Source organism: Tursiops truncatus, chromosome 1 (genome assembly GCF_011762595.2).
Source record: "Tursiops truncatus isolate mTurTru1 chromosome 1, mTurTru1.mat.Y, whole genome shotgun sequence".
NCBI classification, from domain to species: Eukaryota; Metazoa; Chordata; class Mammalia; order Artiodactyla; family Delphinidae; genus Tursiops; species Tursiops truncatus.
This window is the reverse complement of record NC_047034.1, coordinates 96,141,699-96,165,160: the sequence shown is the minus strand read 5'-3', so window position 1 is coordinate 96,165,160 and position 23,462 is coordinate 96,141,699. Positions and strand designations below refer to the sequence as shown.

The window sequence follows — 23,462 nt, the reverse complement described above, 5'->3', positions numbered from 1 at the left end:
AATTTTGTTCTACATTCCTTATATATTAGTATAGGTCCTACTTTTTTAAAAGCATGGAAAGGAATCATGAGAAAAACAGAAAGACAAAGAGGAAGAGAAATAGAAAAAGTATCAGGTCCAGGGATGATTCAGGTTTTGTTAGCCTGAAGCCTATATAACATGAGGTGCAGACCTCTTTAAAAAAAGAGGACAACATTATAAATTTTAAAAATTAGGTGGAAAAGTAAATATTTATGTAACATGAGAATAAAATCATGACAAATTATGCATTTTAAAGGATGATAAATTCCACAAACATCATATAACCTAGAAAAGTATAACAATATCAATAACAATATTAATTAATATCTCTATAACAATTTTTCTACACTTTCTGGCTCAATACTTTTAATCATCTCTTCAAATGGCAATGCCTTTTTATACCATTTTCTATGGGAAAAAGATAATCGAGATTTTTCCTCAACATAGTTGGTACATTTTATTATTGATAGTTTAGAAAAGCTATTTTCTGCTTCATTGTTAGTGGAAGTTACTGGTTAAGCCACATCCACCATTTCCTCCCAGTTTCTTTCTCAGGAGGTGCTTCTTGCCAGGGCAAGCCCTTAGAGACTCTAGCCCTTTGACTGGCCAGGCTAAAGCTCTGGCATGGGGGCCACAGCCCTGGGGACAGCTCTGCCAGGTCTCCTTGACCCCCTTTCTCACCTACCGCGTGAGAGTGCTGCTCTGATATGACTCCCTCAAGAGTAACTCATTATTTGATAATAGTGAGAATATGAAAGAGGTAAGTTAGTCAAACAACAAAAACAAGAATTGTCATTGCACCAGCTGTCCCACGCTATTGAATCTGGAACATCCCCCAAAGGGTCAAACTACCCCTTCACTAATGCCGTGCCTCACACTTACTAGACATTCATATTAGGCAGGAAAAGACAATGGTCTATGAAAGGTTTATGAGTATAAGAGGTTTCTCCAATAACAATATGTTGATTGTTCCTCTGAAGATTTTGCACCCCAGGGTGATGCATCATAGATGATTTGGGTGGATAAGAGGTATTTCTTTTGAAAAGTTGGGAAATGGTAACTGTAAAAGAGAATTTGGGCAAGGGAAAAGGAGAAACAGCATTAATATATATTCTCTGGTTGCTGGATATATTATTCTCCAAGGCTATACTGTTCTCTGATTCGAGCCAACATCGATACTGTTACTCCCATTATTCAAACCTTCTGTATCTTTTCTAATATTTTATCTGCTTAATCTATCATTAATTTTGTGATATATTTTGAAATAGTCTATTGTAATTGTAGAGTTATCAGTTTCTCCCTGTAGTTCTATCCACTTTTGCTTTGTAAATATTGAGTATGTTTTATTAGGTATACACAAGTTTAATATTGTTATATGTTTCTGGTGAACTGAATCTTATTCTAGCATTTATCCCATTATATTAATTACTAGTTCAGGAGCTTCCCTGGTGGCGCAGTGGTTGAGAGTCCGCCTGCTGATGCAGGGGACATGGGTTTGTGCCCTGGTCCGGGAAGATCCCACATGCCGCGGAGCGGCTGGGCCCGTGAGCCATGGCAGCTGAAAAAAAAAAAAAAAAGTACAAACTTCGTAACTCATCATTCAAATTTCCCAATGACCTGAAATTCACTCATTTTCTCCTCACATACTAGAAAAACAATCAAACTGAAATCCTCACTAGCCTTACACAAATCCTACATCCCTTCTGCTTTCCACATATAATATTGAGATCATGGTATAATTTCCCTTCGCACTCTGCAAGTTCAAACCCTTTAAAGTCAATCTTAAAAGCCTCTTCTGAAAGTTTTTGGCATATTCACCCAAATAAAAATATTCTCTCCTCCTTTTGAATGATGTTATGGACTGAATGTTTGTGTTTTCTCAAAAATTCAAATGTTGAAGCCCCAAACGCCAATGTGACTATTTAGAGACAGAGCCTGTGATGAAGTGATAAAGGTTAAATGAGATCATAAGGGTAGGGCCCTAATCTGACAGGGCTGGTGCCCTTATGAGGAAGAAACCCCAGAGCTCTCTCTCTCCACCATGTGAAGGCACAGTGAGAAGACAGCTGTCTGCAAACAAAGGAAAGAGCTCTCACCAGGAATAAAATCAGTCGGCACCCTGATCTTAGACTTCCCAGCCTCCAGAACTGTGAGAAATACATTTCTGTTGTTTAAGCCACCCAGTCTGTGGTATTTTGTCATGACAGCCTGAGCTGACTAACACAAATGACAACATACTACTTTATCAATATCTCTTCTTGGGTTTAGATTTTTTCCATTGAATTATCATTGCTCATGTGGCATGGTTTTTCTCAGTTATTAATGTCTAATAATTAATAATGATTCAAAGAACCCAGCAACCTCCATACCAAATAAATAATCTCACATGCATGCTTGCAGAACCAGGTTTACTTGTCAGATTTATATTTATTTGGTATCTTGTCATCAAAAACTTGAGTCCTTAAAAGTTTGTTTACAAGATCTTATGCGATATTTTAAAAACTAAAATGATTCTTTGTTACATAATCCTTAACCTCTGAGACTAAGATGTTTGTTTTCAAGGTTTGTTATGAAAAATTATATCTACTTATGTATTTAATATAGGAATTTGAATATGTTCTTCAAATATAAAATATTTGAGTAATATTTTTAACTCAAAGGCTCTGATTTCACTGATTGTGTTAGAATGAATTCACCCAGCATAAAAATTGTTTGAATTCTCCTAGAATTAAAAAAGCACCTATTTCCCTTCTAGCATAGGTTGTGCAAGTAAAGTGAATGACTATAGTAGAATTATTTTTAAAAACACAATGCAGAATCTCTACTTTTTCATCTATACAAATGTGCTTTGTATTTATATGGCATTTCTTTTTCCCAAACTCTTTAATTTATACATTACTCTGACAGTTACTGCATGCCTGTAATGTGTCATGAACTGTGTTGGCACTGAGGAAAAAAAATGAGCAAAAAAGTAGAAGATTTGCGACCACCTAGAGGGGTGGGATAGGGAGGGTGGGAGGGAGACACAAGAGGGAGGAGATATGGTGATATATGTATATGTATAGCTGATTCACTTTGTTATAAAGCAGAAACTAACACACCATTGTAAAGCAATTATACTCCAATAAAGATGTTTAAAAAAAGGTTACACTAATCTTTCTTAAATTCCTTAAAAATAAATAAAATTATAAGAGAAATTGATATTTCTACATAACCATTAATGGGATTAGAAACTGGAATAACTTTTTGGTAGGTGTGACAACTGTGATAATATGTGTGCCTAATTCTATGAGTAATTTGACTTTTAGGAATTTATCCTGCAAATAAACTTTCACAAAATGGGGGGGAAAAAAGTGGAAGAGACAGATTATAATTAAATTTTTTAAATTACAACTGATATTTACATAGTGCTTACTATGTTCCAGGCCCTGTTTTAAGCATTGTATATACACTAAATCATTTAAGACTCACAACAACCGTTAAAATAGGTTCTATTAGTATCCCCATGTTAAAGATAAGGAAACTGAGGCACCAAGAATTTAAGACCCAAGATTCCAAGCCAAGCAGTCTTGGTTTGAAAACCCTTGCTCAACTGTACTCACCTCACTAATCACACAAGTAAATGCAAAACTGCTACTGTACTATGCAGTAAGAAAGAGATATACAAAGGCCATTAAAGGCCTCCATAATGGGAAGTGGGAGCTGGTCAGGAAGAACAAGGAAGGTTCCCTGAGGAAGTCTGCTTGAGTTGAGATTGGAAGAATAGGTTAAGTTGCAGAGATGGGTGAGAGGAGTCTTCCTGGCAGACAGGGCAACAAATAAAATAGCCCTGTGGTAGAGCATGAACAAAGGACTGAACCACAGCTAGTTGCCTCAAGCAGGAACACAGGAGGGATGATGATGGAGGATGAGATTGGGGAGGGTAGAGAGCTATGAGAGGTAAGGGTGGAGGCAGATCATTTAGGCCTATCTAGGCCAATTTAAAGAATTTCACTCATCTTTTTTTTTTTTTTTCCCACTCATCTTTGTCTATGTTATTCTGATTAAGAGCTAGTTTTCTACTTCAAAAGGTAGAGCTAGAAGCAGATTTTTTGTTTCCTCTAAAAGAGAAGGCTGTCACGGAAAGACTCACAAGCTATGGATAAACTACTGTATCCAGCTTTTTGTTGTTGCTGGTGGTGGGAGGGTTGACCTGTTCACCATACTGAAGCTAGTTCATCAAAGCTTGACGCACAAGTATAAAGGTGAATATTAAAGCTCTGCATGGGGATGAGAGTCCCCAGAAAAAGAGCAGAGTAGAAGAGAGTGCCAACATTTAATTGTCAATTGGCAGAGGATGAGCTCAAAAGATTTAAAGAAAGAGAAAAAGAAGGGGTTTGGGGGAGAGGAGAAAGGGAGAGAGAAGGAAAGAAAGAGTGAAAGAGAGAAAGGAAGGAAAGAAGGAAGGAAAACAGGAAGGAAGGAAGAAAAAAGAACAATCTGAGGGGTAAAAGGAAAATCAAAAGAGTGTTGTCAATAGAGGCAAGAGAAAAATGTTACAGGGCAGGAGATGTTAACAATTTCAGATACTACTGAGCTACCAAGTCAGATAAGCAATGAGATTTAGCATCGTGAAAGTCATTGGTAACCTAACAGGAGCCATGGGAATAGGGCAACAATTCTAAACCAGAAGCAATTTTGCTTTGCAGGGGTCATTTGGTAATGCCTGAAAACATTTTTGGTTGTCACAGCTGCAGGGAGAGAGCTGCTACAGGTATCTAGTGAATAAAGACCAGGGATGCTGCTAAACATCCTAAAATGTGCAGGACAGTGTCGCAAGTATAAAACATTGGCCTAAAATGCCAACAGTGCCAAGGTTAAGAAATCCTGAGATGGAGCAATGTAGGCAGAAGTTAGATTGGAAAAGGCTTAGAAATGGCTAGGTGGAAAGAAATAGAAACCGTTTTTCAAAAATTTGAACAGAGGAAATAGGGTAGTAACTAGAAGGGAATGAAGAAATCTAGAGAAAATTTCTCTCTCTCTTTCCTTTCCTCTCTTTCTTTCTCTTAATTGGGAGATACTTGATCCTGTTTTTAAAAGCTCCAATTGAAGAGAGTTTGAATATTCAGACAAAAGATAATCCATAATTTCAGGTACCTTAGAAGGTGGGAGGGAGTAAAATAAAAGTACCAGAGGAGGGGTTAGCCTCAGCAAAAATAATTATACCCATACTGTAATCGAAGGAAACTAGAATAGTATGGACAGATAATGGGACAGGTGATGCAGTTCTCATTTAAGGGCTGCTATTTTCTCTATAAAATAAAAATCAATATCATATTCTGAGAATTATGGGTGATGAGAGGAAGAAGGTTTGAAGAAGCTTGAAATAATCATTATGGAAAGTGGGAGAGAGCTTGACTGAGAATCCTTACAGGATTGCTGTACAGTTTGAAGTTGCTTTAATTACTTTTTTGTAATACCAATAGGCCCTATTGTGTAACTCTCTCCAGCAGTGCTTGGCTGCTCAGGCACAGATGCAGAGAAAGCAGACAGTTGGTTTATCTATGGTTGCAGTCTTTGGCAGATGCCACAAAGAAGACAGAAGGGGAAGTTTAAGCTATTAGCAACAGTATTATTGAACAGTACATCATGGAATCTTGCTGGACAAAGACAGATATGAATAAGGGAGACATATGGATGAGAAGAAAATGCATGAGTTAACAGTCATCAGTAGGAGGACATTTTATCCAAGGCAAAATGGGAATATGGCAGTGACTTCAATCTATGCTACAAATATACAAACTGAGATATGAACTCCCCCAAAGCAGGGTATGCAGAACAAAGCCTTGATTATCATCAGTAAATGTGCTGTACAAGATGGGTCCCCTGAGGTTCACCAGAGCTCTGGGTGAATTTTACAATATCCTATTAAAGAATATGCTTTATCGAGGAAACTCAAGGAGTCAGCAACAAGAAAAGTCACAGGTCCTTTGATTTTCCCATTTTTCCCATGAGGAAGTACGCAGGGCCCCTGGCCATCTGAAGGACACCTGGTCCAGTATTCTAGGGCAGATCCCCCACCTCACTGTTGCTCTCCTTTCTTACAGGGCAAGCATGATAGCAACCTTAATCAGAGGAGATAAGCACACAACATAAATGTTAGGCAGTCTGGATTGCATGCAATATATTTAAAGGGAGTAACTGTGAAAGCTAGCTGCCCAGCACCTGAGGACAGCGGAGATCATAGAAAGCTGTAGTTCCTGCAAGAGGGTAAAATAATGCCATCAGTCTAATAGGAAGCTGAGTTCAAGTGTGGCTTCTCGCACTGGTTGAAGGGTGATTCCTAGTTCCAGATAGCCCAGTGCTTCGGTAACCAAGAGTGAGCTCTCAGGGTTACTTTCAGACAATCCTGCCCCTTGTGCCATGAACTTTTATACATTATTCAACAAATGACATTTACAATAGCTTGTTGTAAATATATTTCAGCAGACTTCTCTCACTTTATTTCTTCAACATCCTGTGTGGTTTTTAAAGAAAAGGAAGAAACAGAGGATATGGTTTCAAAGTGAAGAGAGGTCTTATGAAACAAACCATAATGTTGTTGGCATTTATCAACTAAAAATGTTTAAGTGTAACTTACAGAGAATATCTCTAAATGTGATTTATGATACAGACACAAAAATAATATACATATAAATACCTAAATTTCATAATGGCAACATATTCCATGAGGGGTTTTTCCTTTTATAACAAAGATAGGGGAAAAAAAAAAAAAAGCTAAGAAAACAGAGAACAGAAAATGTCCAATAAAAATTTTCTTTAATTGGTTTAGAGTTCTAGAATAAAATAACAGAATGTTTATCACTAAGACACAGAAAGTATAGCTATTGCCAAGAGACATGAAATTTCTGAGGTCCAAGATTTCTGTAATATGAAAAGTTAAACAAAACAAAAAGTTGAACACAGCAGAGAAAGCTACCAAGTAGTCCTTTTTGTGGTTTTATTTTATTTTATTTTACTCTAAAGCTACTTAAAAATATGCAATATTGATATTAGTGGCAACTCACATTTATGATTGAATTTGGCAGTAAACAGAACCTCATTACCTCAATGTTATTGAGAGAGATGCCGTGGGAAAAAGTCTTCAAGTTGATCAGAGAGAGAATATGTCCCCTGGAAGCTAGAAGTGATGGTTTGTCTCCAAAAACAAAAATCATCAAGTGAAAAGAGGTGAAAAATATGGGGAATGCAAAAGAAAAAGTCCCTTCTCTGACAAAACAAGGAAGAGACAGCATAGGGCACACAATGTCACAGGTTTAGAATTTAAGAAACAACCAAATGAATTGGCTAGCTGATAGCCTACAGATTCCAGAAGAGTAGGAAGTAGAGTGTGCCTAAAAATAGAGGTTTAGGAAGGCATGACCTTGAGCCACAAAGGTATAACTAGTGCTTCTTAAACTTGAATGTGCTTACAAATCACGTGGAGATCTTGATAAAATGCACTCTGATTTAGTAGGCCTAGCATTAGGCTTGATATTCTGCTTTTCTAACAAGCTCCCAAGAGATACCAATGCTGCCTTGTCCTTGGATCACACTTTGAATAGCAAAGCATCACACTGATGACACCAACTTAATGTAGCATCCTGGGAACCCAAATAGAAACTTTCCACATATTTGTTCAGCCATAGAAATGTACAGACCTTCACAAGACTAGGAAATTAGTGACATGGAGAAAGAAGAGTTTATTAACTTTACATGTGAGTCATTGAATTAATTTTTGCTTTATGCTAACCAAACTTTTTTTTTAATTTATTTATTTTTTGGTTGTGATGTGTCTTCATTGCTGTGCATGGGCTTTCCCTAGTTGCGGTGAGCAGGAGCTACTCTTCGTTGGGGTGTGCGGGCTTCTCATTGCGGTGGCTTCTCTTATTGCAGAGCATGGGGTCTATGTGTGCAGGCTTCAGTAGTTGTGGGCTCTCGGGCTCTAGAGCACAGGCTCAGTAGTTGTGGCACACAGGCTTAGTTGCTCTGCGGCATGTGGGATCTTCTCGGACCAGGGATTGAACCTGTGTCCCCTGCACTGGCAGGCGGATTCTCAACCACTGTGCCACCAGGGAAGTCTTATGCTAACCAAACTTATTAACATAAACCTGTCATGAGAATACCTGTGCTATTTTTCAGATAATCCCAGAAGCACTGATAAAGCAATATATGCTCACCTGTCAACATTCTATGAAAATACACATGGGACTTATTATAAAAGACAATAGCACCCATTTTACATGGAAACTTCACAGGTGTAAATCTGTGGACTTATGTGAGCAGAGCATCTCACTTAACTGTCAGGTAAAGCACATGCTTTATAAGTTGAACCATGTGTTCAGGTGCCAAAGAGCACTGTTTCTTGCCCCTGCCCACTTGAGCTCTGTCCAGCAGAGAGGACTAAAGACATCTGACCAGCAGATTGCGCCCTGCTAATGAGAATACCTGGAATATGTCAAAGCATCTACAATTAGCCTATTTTCCTTCTGTTTCACTTCTGGGGTGACATCCCCCAGCCTATTAAATAGCAGCAGTCTCCTCCCCAAACATCATGCCCAATTCTCACTATGTTTCCCCAATCTTTTAGATCTGAGCAGCTATGCCAGTCCTGACTTGTGTTCTAATTCTGCAGCTAAGACTGGAACCTGGCAAAAAATCCTAGACAATATGGCTTCTGGGGGCCCTGATATTATGCTTAAGTCCTTGTGACCCTTCCCCACTTCTTCACTGTAGATCTGTCTGTGGTCCAACTCTACCCCCAAGAACAAAGATCCTGACATTTGACTAAAAGTATTATAATTAAGGCTATTTTTACCACAGCTTACCCAGTCAGATTGAATCCTTGCCTATTTATGCCATCCTGGACAGGATTCATGGCATCTCTGAAATTGTACTGTTTTATTCTAAAAAAAAATAGCAGTGTGCTCTAATATGTTCCCTCTGTCTGTATGTAGTCCATAATACCTTGTGACTGCACCTAGAAATCAAAAAACTTAGAAATTAGTTCCCTTCTACCACTGACTAGCCAGACTATATTACACAAGTCACTTTACATTTCAAGACACCATTTTTCTTATCTATAACATGGAGTTAGTTACTATCTTGTCTTCTTTGCAAAATTGTTGTGAAGATTAAATGAAATCATGAATGTTGCAATACTTTGAAAATCTGTAAAGTACTGTATAAGTATCAAATATTATCACTGATATTGCAAGTTTAATTTAGCAGATGAATAAATGACTTTTAAAAGCAATTTTTCCAAGTCTGGATTAATAAGTGACAGTTAACATCACATTCTGCTGGGATTTCCCTGGTGGTCCAGTGGCTAAGACCCCACACTCCCAATGCAGGGGGCCCAGGTTCAATCCCTGGTCAGGGAACTAGATCCCACATGCCTCAACTAAGACCCGGTGCAGCCAAATAAATAAGTTAATTAAATATTTTTTAATCTGCCTCTTGAACCCAAAGGACTAAAGGGACAACTTGATCTGTAGTTATGCTGCCAAATAAAATGCAACCAACTTACATGGCTTTAAGTACTCCTCTAGGTACTGACTAATAAAACATAACTACTGAACTAGTAGATGTCACAGTATCCTGTGGTTCACTTATTCTTTGTAGGAAAGCAAATTCTGTACTTCCATAATTTCTATTTTTTCTATTTTTGATATTATAAACCAATTAGATAATTATAAGATATCAAAAGGCAATTAGATTGTCTTGCACTGAGTAGGTTCCCAACAAATATAATACTAAATAAAGTATCAAAGAACTTTGTCAACCCAGAGATGATGCAACTCATGGTAAATCTGACCATATGAATATCTGACTATATGAATTATTCCTATAGTTTAATATTCATTTTCCAATATAGAAAATTTGGAAAAAATATATATAAAATATAAATTGATTCCAAAGTATTCATACAAAAAAATCATATTATTTCACTAAATATTTCTCAGTGTTGCTGAGAAATTCCATTTTGGTCCAAGCTCATAGTATCTCAAATGAAGAGATGGATACAAGATACCTAGGAGGCTAGACACTAAGTGTTAAAGCTTACAGTGGTAGTGAGAGTCCCTGGGACTGAGCGTCCAATTAGGGAAGAGGACAGCTGTAAAGACCATTCTTTTTTTTTTTTTTTTTTTTTTGTTGGTACGAGCAGGCCTCTCACTCTTGTGGCCTCTCCCGTTGCAGAGCACAGGCTCCGGACGCGCAGGCTCAGCGGCCATGGCTCACGGGCCCAGCCACTCCGCGGCATGTGGGATCTTCCCGGACCGGGGCACGAACCCATGTCCCCTGCATCGGCAGCGGACTCTCAACCACTGCACCACCAGGGAAGACCTGTAAAGACCACTCTTAAGCTTACCTGTAACCCTGCCTGATCCACAGTGGATGACGAGCTCCTAACAGGAGTATTATGTAGCAGAAAGTGCAACGCCAAAAATGGTCCAAGGATCAGAACTCTCTCCTATATTTATGGGTCCCACCTAGATCCCTCAGGATGCCTGTAAATTTTATGTGGGAGAGAGACATGTTGGAAGTCTCAACATCCCCAGAGACTCTCCTCCCCATCACCATCCCACACCTCCTTACCTTGTTGAGTGAGGGCATGTCAGTGAGGCATGATTGGGCTTCCTCAATTTACTGCTCAGAAAACAGCTATCTCATGAGTTAGGTTGTCCAAGATCCCTCCCAGTCTTCCTGAAATGCAATATCATCCAACTATGTTTAGAGAAATTGCTCTGATTTCTGAAGTATGGATAGTTCCTCACTGTGCCTAATGCACATGTCCCCTATTTATGCATTCTAGCTTAGAGATCATTGTATTGACACAAAAATTAAGGCTCTAAGAGTGACTTGTCCAAACAACTAGTTAGTGACTCAGCAAAGTTTTTAATCATCCTATCTGATGTGCACTCTAGTGTCCTTCCTTTTGTGCCACCTTGACTCCTAACAGTCCAGAATTAACACAAGAATGTTGTTTGACATCTTGATTTTAATGATACTATTAAGATATAACATGAAGGAATCAGAAAGCACCTTAAAATTTCATTACTTTTAAAATTGTTATTTTAAAATATAAAAAAAAAGTCAGTAAGCCTTGGGAAGGAGAGAAAGAAAAGTCAAGATGGGACCTAGAGAATATGTTAAATGAATATGATATGATTTATCAGTTCAAAGGCTAAATATTGAATCTGTTCTGAACTTAGTATATATTTCATATATTTGTACTTCAAAAATACCATTATTATCAAATTTAAGCCTCACTTTTTTCTTTTTAAAAGAAGAGTTATATTTCATTTATTTATTTTTAAATATCAATTACTCTATGTATTTATTTATTTTCAGACCTAAAGCAGGTATACTTTGCTATCCATTTTTCCTTCCAGTTTCAACGAGATATAATTAACATAAAGCACTGTATAAGTTTAAAAGTTGTACATCATAATGATTTGACTTGCATGCATCATGAAATGATTACCACAGTAAGCTTAGTGAACATACATCATTCTATATAGACGCAAAAGAAAAAAAAATTTTTCCCTGTGATGAGATCTCTTAGGATTTACTCTCTTAACAACTTTCATCCTTCCCCCAACACCCTCCCCTGCCCCCCACTGCCTCTGGTAACCACAAATCCAGTCTCTTTTCCTGAGCTTGCTTGCTTGTTTTTTTGTTTGTTTTCAAAGTATAATTGACTTACAACGCTATATTAGTTCCTGGTGCACAACATAGTGATTCTCAATTTTTTTAAAAAGTAAATTTTACTATGTTTGAATCTCTACCTAAATTCTTTCCAGTAAAACATTAAAAAGAAAAAGTGAAAACTTATTAGTATTTTTCTATAATCAAAGAAGCAATCATTTGCCTTGACAGGACATGTTACCTATGTTCATGGAATAAACTTTCCAAAGTGCTGATTAATTTAGTCTTAAAGTTTTGCTGATTATCCACTATGCTACATTCATGATATACAAGCCCTTTATCACTGTGTAAGCAGTAAAATGACTCCCATAGTCACTGTAAATTGAGAAGAGGGCTTTTTTTAAACCTTAGGCAATTAAAATAGATTGGCCTTTGTAGTTATACCATTGACCTTTCATCAGAATTTACTTGATCATCAGTGAAATACTTGGGTCAAGTGTTCTGCTAAATTAGGTTATGTTGGTCATCAAATTGAGAGTCTATAAAGCAGGTGTCACTCATAGATTATACTTCATTTAATTTTATTTTTACACAGTGTACTGTGATGCTTTTCATAACATAAAGCCTACTTTGAAAAGTTAGTCAAAGTACCTCTATTTTCCAATTCTGGCTTTATATTACAGTTTGTACATCTACCCTCAGACAGCCTATCAACTTAACTTTTGAGAATTAAATAATGCATGAGCCTATACAGCTTTGGAATAAGAAAATAATCAATAGTGACATGGTTAAAAAAAAAAAGTACAATCCTCTCTTCATACCAAAATCTAAATATTTCAATTCAACAATACTAAGTCAAATTAAAATGCACAATTGCTCACTTTTGCACTATTTGCAGAACTTGGATACTTTCATATTTATACTTCACAATAAATTAACACTATGAAAGATACTGAGTCTGATGCAATCTCTCTTCGGGAAAGGAGAGGGAATAAAGGGCAAGGGGAACACCGTTGTTCTTTGATACCCTCCAAGATGTTTTATTAAGTGTTTACTATACAACAATCTCCAGTTCCAGGTAACTGGGGATAAGGGGAAAAGATATTTTCTCCCCTCAAGAACTCACTCTCTGGGTGAGACAGACCTAAGACTGTTATTGTCAGGATATTTTATGCATTCTTCCATTTTGAAAGCTTTGTTCTGAGAAGTTTGTTTGTTTTCCACCATTTGAGCTGGGCTGTGGCTTTCCACCATGAAATCAGCTGTCCAATTGACTCTAATTCATAACTGAGAAAAAAGTTAAACTTAACCAAAATTAATAATAATAATTAATTAATAATAAGAATACTACTTTTGAAAAGACAGTAAATGCAGCATTGTTAGCACCATGCTAGCCATGGACTTATTATAGTGTCATGAGAAACACCAAATTCAAGCCCCGTGGCCTTTCCTATGACATTTCAAAAGGGAAAAGGAAATGCATATTCTTAAAAAGAAATAAAGGATCACCTCAATTGGTGCAGGAAAAAAGCATTTGACAAAAGTCAACATCCTTTTATTTAAAAATTCAACAAACTAGGAATAGAAGAAAACTGCCTCAACAAATAAAAGCCATGTATGAAAAAACCACAGCAAAATCATACTCAGTGGTGAAAGACTGAAAGCTTTTCCTTTAAAATCAAAAGCAAGGCAAAGATGCCCACTTTCATCACTTTTATTCAACATAGTACTAGTCCTAGCCAAAGCAATTAGGTAGGTTAAACAAATAAATAAGTAAACGGTATCCAAATAGAAAAGGAAGAAGTAAAATTATCTCTGTTCACAGATGTTATGATCTTATAGTCGAAAACCCTAAAGATTCCATGTACACACACAAAAAAGCAATTACAACTAATAAATAAATTCAGCAAAGTAGCAGGATAAAAGTCAACACAAAAAAATAAGTTGCATTTCTATACACTAACAATGAACATCTGAAAAGAAAATTACAAAAACAACTCCATTTGCAATACTATCAAAAAGAATAAATAATTAGGAATTAACTTAACCAAGGAGATAACAGAATTGTGCAATGAAAACAACAAAATATTGCTAAAAGAAATTAAAGACATAAATAAACAGAAAAATAACCTATGTTCATGGATTGGAAAGCTTACTATTGTTAAGTGTCAGTACCACCCAAAGTGATACACAGATATAATGCAATCTTTATCAAAACCCAATGACTTTTTTTTTGCATAAATACAAAAATCTATCATAAAATTCATATGGAATGTCAAGGAACCCCAAATAGCCAAAATAACTTGAAAAAGAACAAAATTGGAGGACTCACACTTCCTGACTTCAAAACCTACTACAAAGCTACAGTAATCAAAATAGTATGGTAATGGAATAAAGATCCATGGAATAGAATAGGGAGCCCAGAAATAGATCTTCATATACATGGTCAAATGTTTTTTGAGAAGGGTGATAAGACCATTCAGTGGGGAAAGGACAGTCTTTCCAACAAATGATGTTGGGAAAACTATATACCCATATCCAAAAGAATGAAGTTAGACTCTTAACTAATACTACATACAAACATTAATTCAAATTGGATCAAAGACTTAAATGTAAAATTATATAACTATAAATGTACATATAAATATATATATATAAACTACAGCTATAGTTTATATAACTATAAGCTACAGAACTACAAAACTCTTAGAAGAAAACACAGGCATAAAGTTCAGGATATTGGATTTGGCAGGGATTTCTTGGATATAACACAAAAGGTACAGACAATAAAAGCAAAAAATAGACAAATTGGACCTCATGAAAATTAAAACTCCTGTGCATCAAAGGACACAATCAGGGCTTCCCAGGTGGCGCAGTGGTTGAGAGTCTGCCTGCCGATGCAGGGGACATGGGTTCGTGCCCCAGTCCGGGAAGATCCCACATGCCGCAGAGCGGCTAGGCCCGTGAGCCATGGCCGCTGAGCCTGCGCGTCCGGAGCCTGTTCTCCGCAACGGGAGAGGCCACAATAGTGAGAGGCCCATGTACCGCAAAAAGAAAAAAAAAAAGGACACAATCAACAGAGTAAAAAGGCAACCCATGCAATGGGAGAAAATATTTGCATATCTATATCTGATAAGGGATTACAATCCAGAATGTATAGAGACCCCAACAACAAAAAACCAAACAATTCCATTCAAAAATTGGCAAAGGACTTGAATAGACAGTTCTTCAGAGAAGATATACAAATGGTCAATAAGCACACGCAAATATGCTCAACATCACTATTCATTAGGGAAGTGCAAATCAAAATCACAATGATGTATTACCTCACACCCAACAGGATCACTGCTATCAAAAAAAAAAACAACCCCAAGACAAACCAAAAAAAAAAAAAGACAGAAAATAACAAGTGTTGGTATGGATGCAAACAAACTGGGAACACTTATGCATTGTTCACGGAATGCAAAATGGTAAAGCTGCTGGGGAAAACAGTATGATGGTTCCTCAAAAAATAAAAAATAGACTTACCATATGATCCAGCAATTCCACCTCTTAGTACATACCCAAAAGAATTGAAAGCAGGACCTTGAAGAGATATTGGTACGCCCATGTTCCCAGCAGAGGTGTAATCACTCCCACAAAGACTTAATGGATGGATGCTTTGGGCCTTGGACCAGGCTGAGAATATCTCATATATTCAAAGGAGTCTGTAGTGAAAGTAAGATTTCAAGGAAGGCTGAGATAGCAGGAAGGGCCTCTAGGCTCTGACCAAGCCAAGAAAGAATGACCAAGAAATTATCAGCTACATACATCAGTAGTTTTTGCCAACAGGATAACCAAGAATAAGATGAGACAGACATACTTCAGGTGATGCCAGTCCCTGCACAATGACCAGTTCAGGGTCATAGAGTTCAACTCCCACAATGCAACAAGTTCATGTGGGACCCTGCTCTGTGTGCCAGACACCATCTTAGAAGTAAGCAGAGGAAGAGGGGTTGAAACCATAAAACAATGATTTCAAAGAGACAGAGTTAAAGAGTTACTTAAATAACTGGATCAGAATTAGTTTTAAAACAGACTAAATTTTTTTTTTGTTTTCCATGCCTACCTAGCAGTTGGGGAATGGTAAAGAGATCAGAGCAGTTTGTAAGAATAAAGTATACATGGAAACAACCTAAGTGTCCATCAATGGATGAAGGGATAAAGAAGATATGGTATATATACACAATGGAATATTCTTCAGCCATGAGAAAGAAGGAAATCCTGCCATTTGCAACAATGTTGATGGACTTTGAGGGCATTATGCTGAGAGAAAGACAACTACTGTATGATATCACTTATATGTAGAATCTAAAAAAGCTGAACTTGTAAAAACAGAGAGTAGAATGGTGGTTACCAGGGCCTGGGGGAAGGGGGAATTGGAGAAATACTGTTTAAGGGTACAAACTTGCAACCAGTAGATAAATCCTGGAGATCTAATGCACAGCACAGGGGTTATAGACAACAATACTGTGTTATAAACTTCAAAGTTGCTGAGAGACTAGATCTTAAATTGTTCCCATCACAAAAAAGAAATGAATAAAATATGGACTGTAGTTAAGAATAATGTATCAATATTGGTTCACTAATTGTAACAAATGCATCTTACTATGTTAACAATAGGGGAACATATTGAAACTGGGTGTGAAGTAGTCAGGAACTCTGTACTTTCTTTGCAACTATTTTCTTAACTCTAAACTATTCTAAAATATAAAATGTATTAAAAAAATTTTTAAAGAATAAAGTATGGTTTTCTTATTGTATCTAAAAAGTGTAAATAACTTTACAACTTGCCATCCAGAGACAGAAAACACAGCCCCTGTCTAAGGGACCCCAGTGGGAAAGGGAGCTGTTATCATACAACATAACACAACATATACAACAAAGGATCATAGATAGGGAGCATCTACTCCAGACCCATGGGAGGGAGGGGAAGGCAGGGTAACTGAAGGAACTGTCCTGAGATGACTCTGTCTTAAATTAGCTAGAAAATCCATAGAAGCAAGAAAACAAACTCACTGTTGACACGGCCATAGATAAAGTAAGCAACATCCAACTTTAATTTCTAAAAACTTTATTGATTACCAGGCCATGGGGATAATGTTAGTGCCCTCAGATTTAGAGTTTACTGAACAGAATCACTGAGAATGCAATTGAAATCACATTCTTCCACTATCTGACCTTAAGCAAGTTACTTAAACTTGGGGACTCAGTTTCCTTGTCTTTAAGTTGGGGGTAATGACAGTGTTGTTTTGGGAATTAAATCAGTACATGTAATGGGCTTAAAACAGTGCCTGGTACCTCCTAGATGCTCACTAAATATTACTTGTTATTAGCTATTTATAGGACATATATTCATTTTCAAAACATCTTATATATTTTATTTTTGCATATCCTTGGAAGAAAGATTACAGTTTAGGAATTGGGCACAAAAGAGGTTAAATGACTTGCATAATGCCTGAAGAAGAATGGTTTTCCCTAATTCTGTTTTCTTTAAAGAAAGGGCTTCCCTAAACAAACTCCTGGCTTCTCTTTGCTCTTTAACTTACTCCATTCCTGGGGAGGCAGAGTGACTTACCCGGTTGATGAATTTGGGAAGAATAACTGGGTGAGCTTGGCTCACCTCTGCCCTTCTTCCCTTTGGGAATAAACATGCAGTGAGCATGATTACCCCAGTCCTTTGTGACATGAAGGGAAAGTTGGCCAGTTCTGAAGTTTAGTTTTAGCAAGCTCATTTGGCTAACAGATATAAAGCCGTAGTCTCCCCATTTGTTTTGTTTGTTTGTTTAGCAAGTGAATCATTGATTGATTCACCCCTAGGCTTTCTGACAGAAAACTGTGAGATGTTTGTGAAACATCTCTCAGTGCAGTCAGGCATGTTACATAATAAGTTTTTTTTTTCCCCCTTGGAGACATTCCTCCTGAGCCTTCCATCCCCGTGCTCCAAACTGTGTTGCTTTCTAATAAAGTAAAAAATAAAGTACCATGCAAACTGTGTCAGAGACTACTGGTTATCTGCCAAAATCCATTCTTTCTTTCCGTAATAACAGAACCCGGGTTTTGGGTAGTCTCACTGCTGACTAGATAAAGGTTGCATTTGCATGTACCTTGTGACTAAGTATTGGCTAGTGAGATGCAAGTGGAAATGTGTAGTATTTCCAGGAATTCTTAAAGGTAGGAAAATCACCCTTCTTCTCCTCTTCCTCCATTCTGTTCCCTGAATGTGGATATGATAGCTGGAGCTCTGGCAGCCTTATTGTACTATGATGAGTTCCACATAATAAGAGGAAGGAAGCTGTGAACTAGAGAGAGTCTGGCTTCCTGATGATGTTATAGAGCTGCCATGCCAGCTCTGAATTGCTCACCTCACCTATGGACTTTTATGTGAGAGAAAAATAAACTCATCTCTAGTTTAAGCCACTGTTGTTTTGTTTTTTTCTGTCATATGCAGCTGTAGTCACCCTAACAAACATAGAAAATTAACTTCAAGGTCCTCTTCCTTGTCCTTTCTCCTCAACCAGACTGCCTACTCTAAACCCTCCTATATGGAAACTCTGTAGCCACTATTTTAACAGAAAGTTAAATTTACTTGCAAGGGAAAATGATTTAGCATTAAATTGGAGACCAAAGAACTTTTTAAAGATCTAAGAATAAAGAAAAGATCACCACTAAAAATGCCCTCTTGAAGTTCCTCCTATCATGCTTTCCAAGCATTCCATGCACTGCTTTGGACTAATTTGTTATATCAATGCTTAGGAATTCTTTAATGACTTTTCCTATGTTAGCTCTAAGAGCCCAAGATATTTTGTTTCAATAGAAATACAACTATATTTCCCTCTATATATGTACATCTCAATAAATTTTCAAACAAATATTTACTATATACCAACTAACACTTACTTCATTCTTAGTCTCCACCCTTCCTCAGTTTTGTACAATTTAGGCTGAAAACTTGGGCTCTGACTTTGCTCTTTGAATTCACCTTTATACTTCATGGAGTAAGAGACCTTTCAGTGATGTCTTTTGTCTCTGCCATGCCCTGGAATCCTCTTCATCTACTTTGTCTAACGGCCATCTTTGACCCAGCAAAGGCAACTAGTCATCACCCCTTCTTTCTTTTTTTTTTTAATATTTATTTATTTATTTATTTATTTTATTTAAGCTGTGCCAGGTCTTTGTTGCGGCATGAGGGACCTTTAGTTGCGGCATGCGGACTCTTAGTTGTGGCATGCATGTGGGATCTAGTTCCCCCACCAGGGATCAAACTCAGTCCCCCTGCATTGAGAGCACGAAGTCTCATCCACTGGACCACGAGGGAAGTCCCCATCACCCCTTCTTTTTTAAGGCTATCCTTATTAAAAGCCTAATTTTTGCTAAATGCTAAATGACACTATTTTATTTTATTTGTTTATTTCTGGCTGCGTTGGGTCTTCGTTGCTGCGTGTGGGCTTTCTCTAGTTGCGCTGAGCTGGGACTGCTCTTCCTTGCGGTGAGCGAGCTTCTCACTGTGGTGGCTTCACTTGTTGTGGAGTATGGGCTCTAGGCACGCGGGCTCAGTAGTTGTGGCTCGCAGGCTCTAGAGCACAGGCTCAGTAATTTTGGCGTACGGGCTTAGCTGCTCCATGGCATGTGGGATCTTCCTGAACCAAAGCTCGAGCTCGAACTCGTGTCCCCTGCATTAGCAGGCGGCTTCTTAACCACCGCGCCACCAGGAAAGTCCCAAAATGACACTTTAAATGCTTTCATTATTTCATCTCCTCTTCACAGTGACCCCACAAGTGAGGTGTTGTTCTCTCCATTTTATGGATGAATCAACTGTAATTCAGAGAGACTGAAACTAATCTGAGGTTTGTTTATCTCCAAAGGAGATGTTGTACTCTTTCCTTTTTGAAAAATCACTGTTTTTCCACACCTCTCTGACTTCAATTCTATTTCCTTTCCTATCTTCCCTTCTTCTCCTCACTGGCTATATCTGGATATTTCAAAACATGCAGAATAAATTATTCACCTTAGAAGGGATTTTGGAAACACAGTTCCAAATTTTATAAGATAAAACTATTAATAATATCAGTATACTATTGCTACAAAACAAAATACACAGAAAATACTGTTGAATATAAAAACCAAATAAGGCAGCCCCTCTACTTCAGACCCAGAAGATCACAGAATTGGGACCTAACCATAAATAATACCCCCAAATAACTCCTTTCCTTTCAGAAAACATACACATACATACACAAACCTGAAGAAAGCCCCTTCTGACCACAGCCCTTCTCCCACTCGCCAGCTGCATTAATATCAATGTTTTAGAAAACACTAGAGTCTCTGCCAAATAGCTGAGATCATCCATCAGTTGTTCCTCAAGGAGAGTCTTCTCCTAACAACTCCAGCATGAGATTATTGTGTATATATAGCTCGCTGTCACGCACAGGACAGGCACATGACAAATGTTCACCAAAATGAAAGCGGCACACGGCACCACTATTGCCCTAGACTGCAAATTCACTGGCATTCCAAGAACTTCGCAAATAGCATGCCAGGGTCTTTTCTTTTTAAGAAGGATAATATGTTGCTTATAAATTTAATCTTAGAGACACATCACATTAAATCATAATGTTTTCATTACTTAACATTCTTCACTTTCTTTCACAACATGAAATCTCCCAAATTAAGGCCATTTGGATTAACAAATCTTCTTTTTAAATTTAAGCGTTTGTTTAAGAAGAATTCACTACTAAAGCAATTCACTTCATCAATCTGTTTTACTTCTTATACCTGGCTGAAATGCTGGGCACTGAAGTGAGTGTTTTGCTGGAGGAAGGACAGGAGGCAAGGCTAATTTTGGAGCCCTGGTGAAGAGTGATCACCAGGTGGGCTGTGCGATGAGACAGTAATAGGAAAACCTGAAATCCAAAGGGGGTATGGAAAGGAGAGACTGAAGACAAATATAAATGTGGACTATGTTTCACAACAGGGTCAGCGCTGATATTTGTACTTACACAGTACTTAGTATGTATTAGGCACAGTTCTTAGGTCCTTGTTTAATTAATAGTAGGTACTATTTTTATCCCTACTTCACAGTTGGAAAAACCAAAGCACAAAGAAGTTGAGTATCTTCCAAAGCTTCACAGCTAGTTAGAGGCAGAGCTGGGATTCAAACCCAGGCACCATTTCATAATCATGAATTATTACGACTTTACACAGCATACATTCTACAGCAGTGGCTCTTAAACTTGTTTTTAACCCTGACCCCCCAGGAGGAATACATGACCCAGCATATCAAAACATAAGTAATTGAAACAGAAGTTTTGTGAAACAATACTTTTATTAGATGCAGTGCATTCAGAGCTTTCTTATTTCTTTTTTAAAATTGCTGGTTGCAACAAATAAATCAATTTTACAACCCTTAATGGGTTACGACTCACAATTTGAAAAACACTCCTTTGGAGACCAGGGCTACAAATGGTAACTCAGTATCTCCACTTGGATGTTTGATGGTCATCTCAAGCAAGTGGACAGTCATCTTCACTTGCTTATTGACAGTCTACAACAACACTCCTGAATTTCACCCTCCAATCCTGCCCCTCCCCTTTGCTTCCTCTCTCACTAAATGACAGCTTCTTCTGCACTGTCCACATGCCACATGAAGCTATCAAGCACTTGAAATGTCGCTATCAGAATTGAGACATGCTGGAAGCGTAAAACATACACTAGATTTAGAAGACGGTACAAAAAAGGAATCTAAAATACCTCATTAATAACCTTTTATACTGACTGCATGCTGAAATCATGTTTAAGATACAGTTAAATACAATATATTATTAAAATTAATTTCACCTGTTTCTTTTTACTTTTTTTTTGATGTGGCTACTAGAAGAATTTTAATTACCTATGTGGCATATTATATTTCTGTTGGACAGAAATAATGTCCTGGTTGCTCAGGCTAAAAAACTTTAAATCATCCTTGACTCCTTTCTCTCCACCAGCAGGTGGTGTAGGCTTCACCATTAAAATAGATTCGTAGTTCAACAACTTCTCTCCACCTTCACTGCTACACACACACACACACACACACACACACACACACACACACCACTATGTCTTGCCTAGATAATTGAAATAGCTTCCTAACAGGTCTCCTTGCTTCCTTCCTAACCACACCCTAAGGGTTATTTAGCTATTCCCTATAAAGTTGCCAAGTGACCCTTTTAAAAGTCAGTCAGATTACGTCACTGCTCTGTTCAAAATCCTCCAATGGCTCTTTTCCCCAGAGCAAAAGCGCAGGTCCTTGCAATGGCCTACAAAGCCTTTTAGGCCACTCACCCCTCCCCATCTATCTGTCCTAACTTTTTACCTCTACTCCACTCAGCTACAGTGACCTCTTTGAATTCACCAAGTATGCTCCTACATCCCAGCCCTTGCACTTCCTGTACCTATGTGTATAACCCTCTGCCCTGGATATCCTCTACCTTCTTTCTCTGTTTTGGATCAAATGTCAATTTACCAGCAAGTCCTTTACTCATTATTGTACTTAAAACTGCAAACCACCCTCTCCTGATTCTTCCATAATTTCCCCTTCTTAGCTTTATGTCTTATGACCTTTAATTATTGTATGTAATTTACTTAATTTATCTGTCTGCTACCAATCACATGTAGGAGTTCCATGAGGGCAGTGACTTTGTTTCATTGCCGCATTCCCAGCACCTATGTGCCTGGCAAATTGTAGGTGTTCAATAAATGTCAGTTGAATGAACAAACGAGCTGTGGGTTTCCAAACTCAGTTTTGCACCACTTGCAACTAGCCATTCTCAGAAAACTACTGAAACAAGCAAACATTTCAGTATCTTTAGTTTTTAACCCATTATTCTTCTTGGACCTACAGTAATTCCACAGTAAAGAAAGCAAGATTCTTCTCCACACTCCAGATCTTTTGTCCATTTTCTCATGATCCCTAGGTGCCCTCCAAAGGCCCTGAAAAATGGGCTTTCCTTTTCCCTCAGGCATAAAATCTCCTTAGGCATCTGCACCATGTCTTGAATGTCTGGCCTAAAATATGTGCAGCTATAGCCAATATAGATTCTTAGTCTCAGACGATCTTCAAGTCTACGTGGTGTACATTAGGTGCTACCAGACGTTGTAAACACACGTGTATTTGCCCCTTAGTCGTTCACAGACTGGCCACACTTCACCCACCTAGTCCTTACATGTCTGTATTCAGGAAGACGGGCCCGCTCTGTGATAGGACTAGAAATGTGGACACGCGAAGGATGTAATGTCTGAGACCGTAGCCAGGCCCCTTATTTTAGACACGGGGAAATCAAGGCTCAGGGAATTTAGGCCACGAAAACTTAGGCCACGTAACAAAGTCAAAACGAAGACACAAAACATAATGTGGTAGAAATGGCACAGGAAGCCAGGTGGCTTGCCTCCCGCCATTCAGAGGGTCCACAAAACGACGCTGTGGTGCAGCTCAACCTAGCTCGCGGCCCCCTACCGCGGCATTTTAATGTTCAACCATGCGCTCGCAGACTGTGAAAGGTGAGGTACGCACGCCCCAGCCGTCTCACCTTCCTCCGGGCGAGAAAAAAGGCAGCCCGCCGCCTGGTCCTCAGCCACCTCCTACACCCGGGCAGCCCGCGATCGGACTCTCGCGAGACTAGCGGTTGGGGCGAGCAGGTGCGGAGATTCCCGGAAGTGGGCGAAGGGACTTGTCAGCTCCCACCCAGGCTGTG

At 38.2% G+C, this 23,462-nt stretch overlaps 1 long non-coding RNA gene across 3 annotated transcripts; it reads right to left on the bottom strand.

Moving 5' to 3' along the window:
• Positions 1-212: 212 nt before the first annotated feature.
• Positions 213-23,425, bottom strand: LOC109547389 (uncharacterized). Of its 3 annotated transcripts, none has more exons than XR_002173162.3 (3): positions 23,298-23,425; positions 10,639-10,746; positions 213-1,081 (listed from the first exon to the last, which is right to left on the bottom strand). It is a non-coding gene; the product is annotated as an uncharacterized lncRNA (long non-coding RNA). The 3 variants fall into 3 exon arrangements; XR_012334397.1 differs by lacking the exon at positions 213-1,081 and adding an exon at positions 1,092-1,579; XR_002173163.3 differs by lacking the exon at positions 213-1,081 and adding an exon at positions 6,803-10,550.
• Between the last annotated feature and the right edge of the window lie 37 nt (positions 23,426-23,462).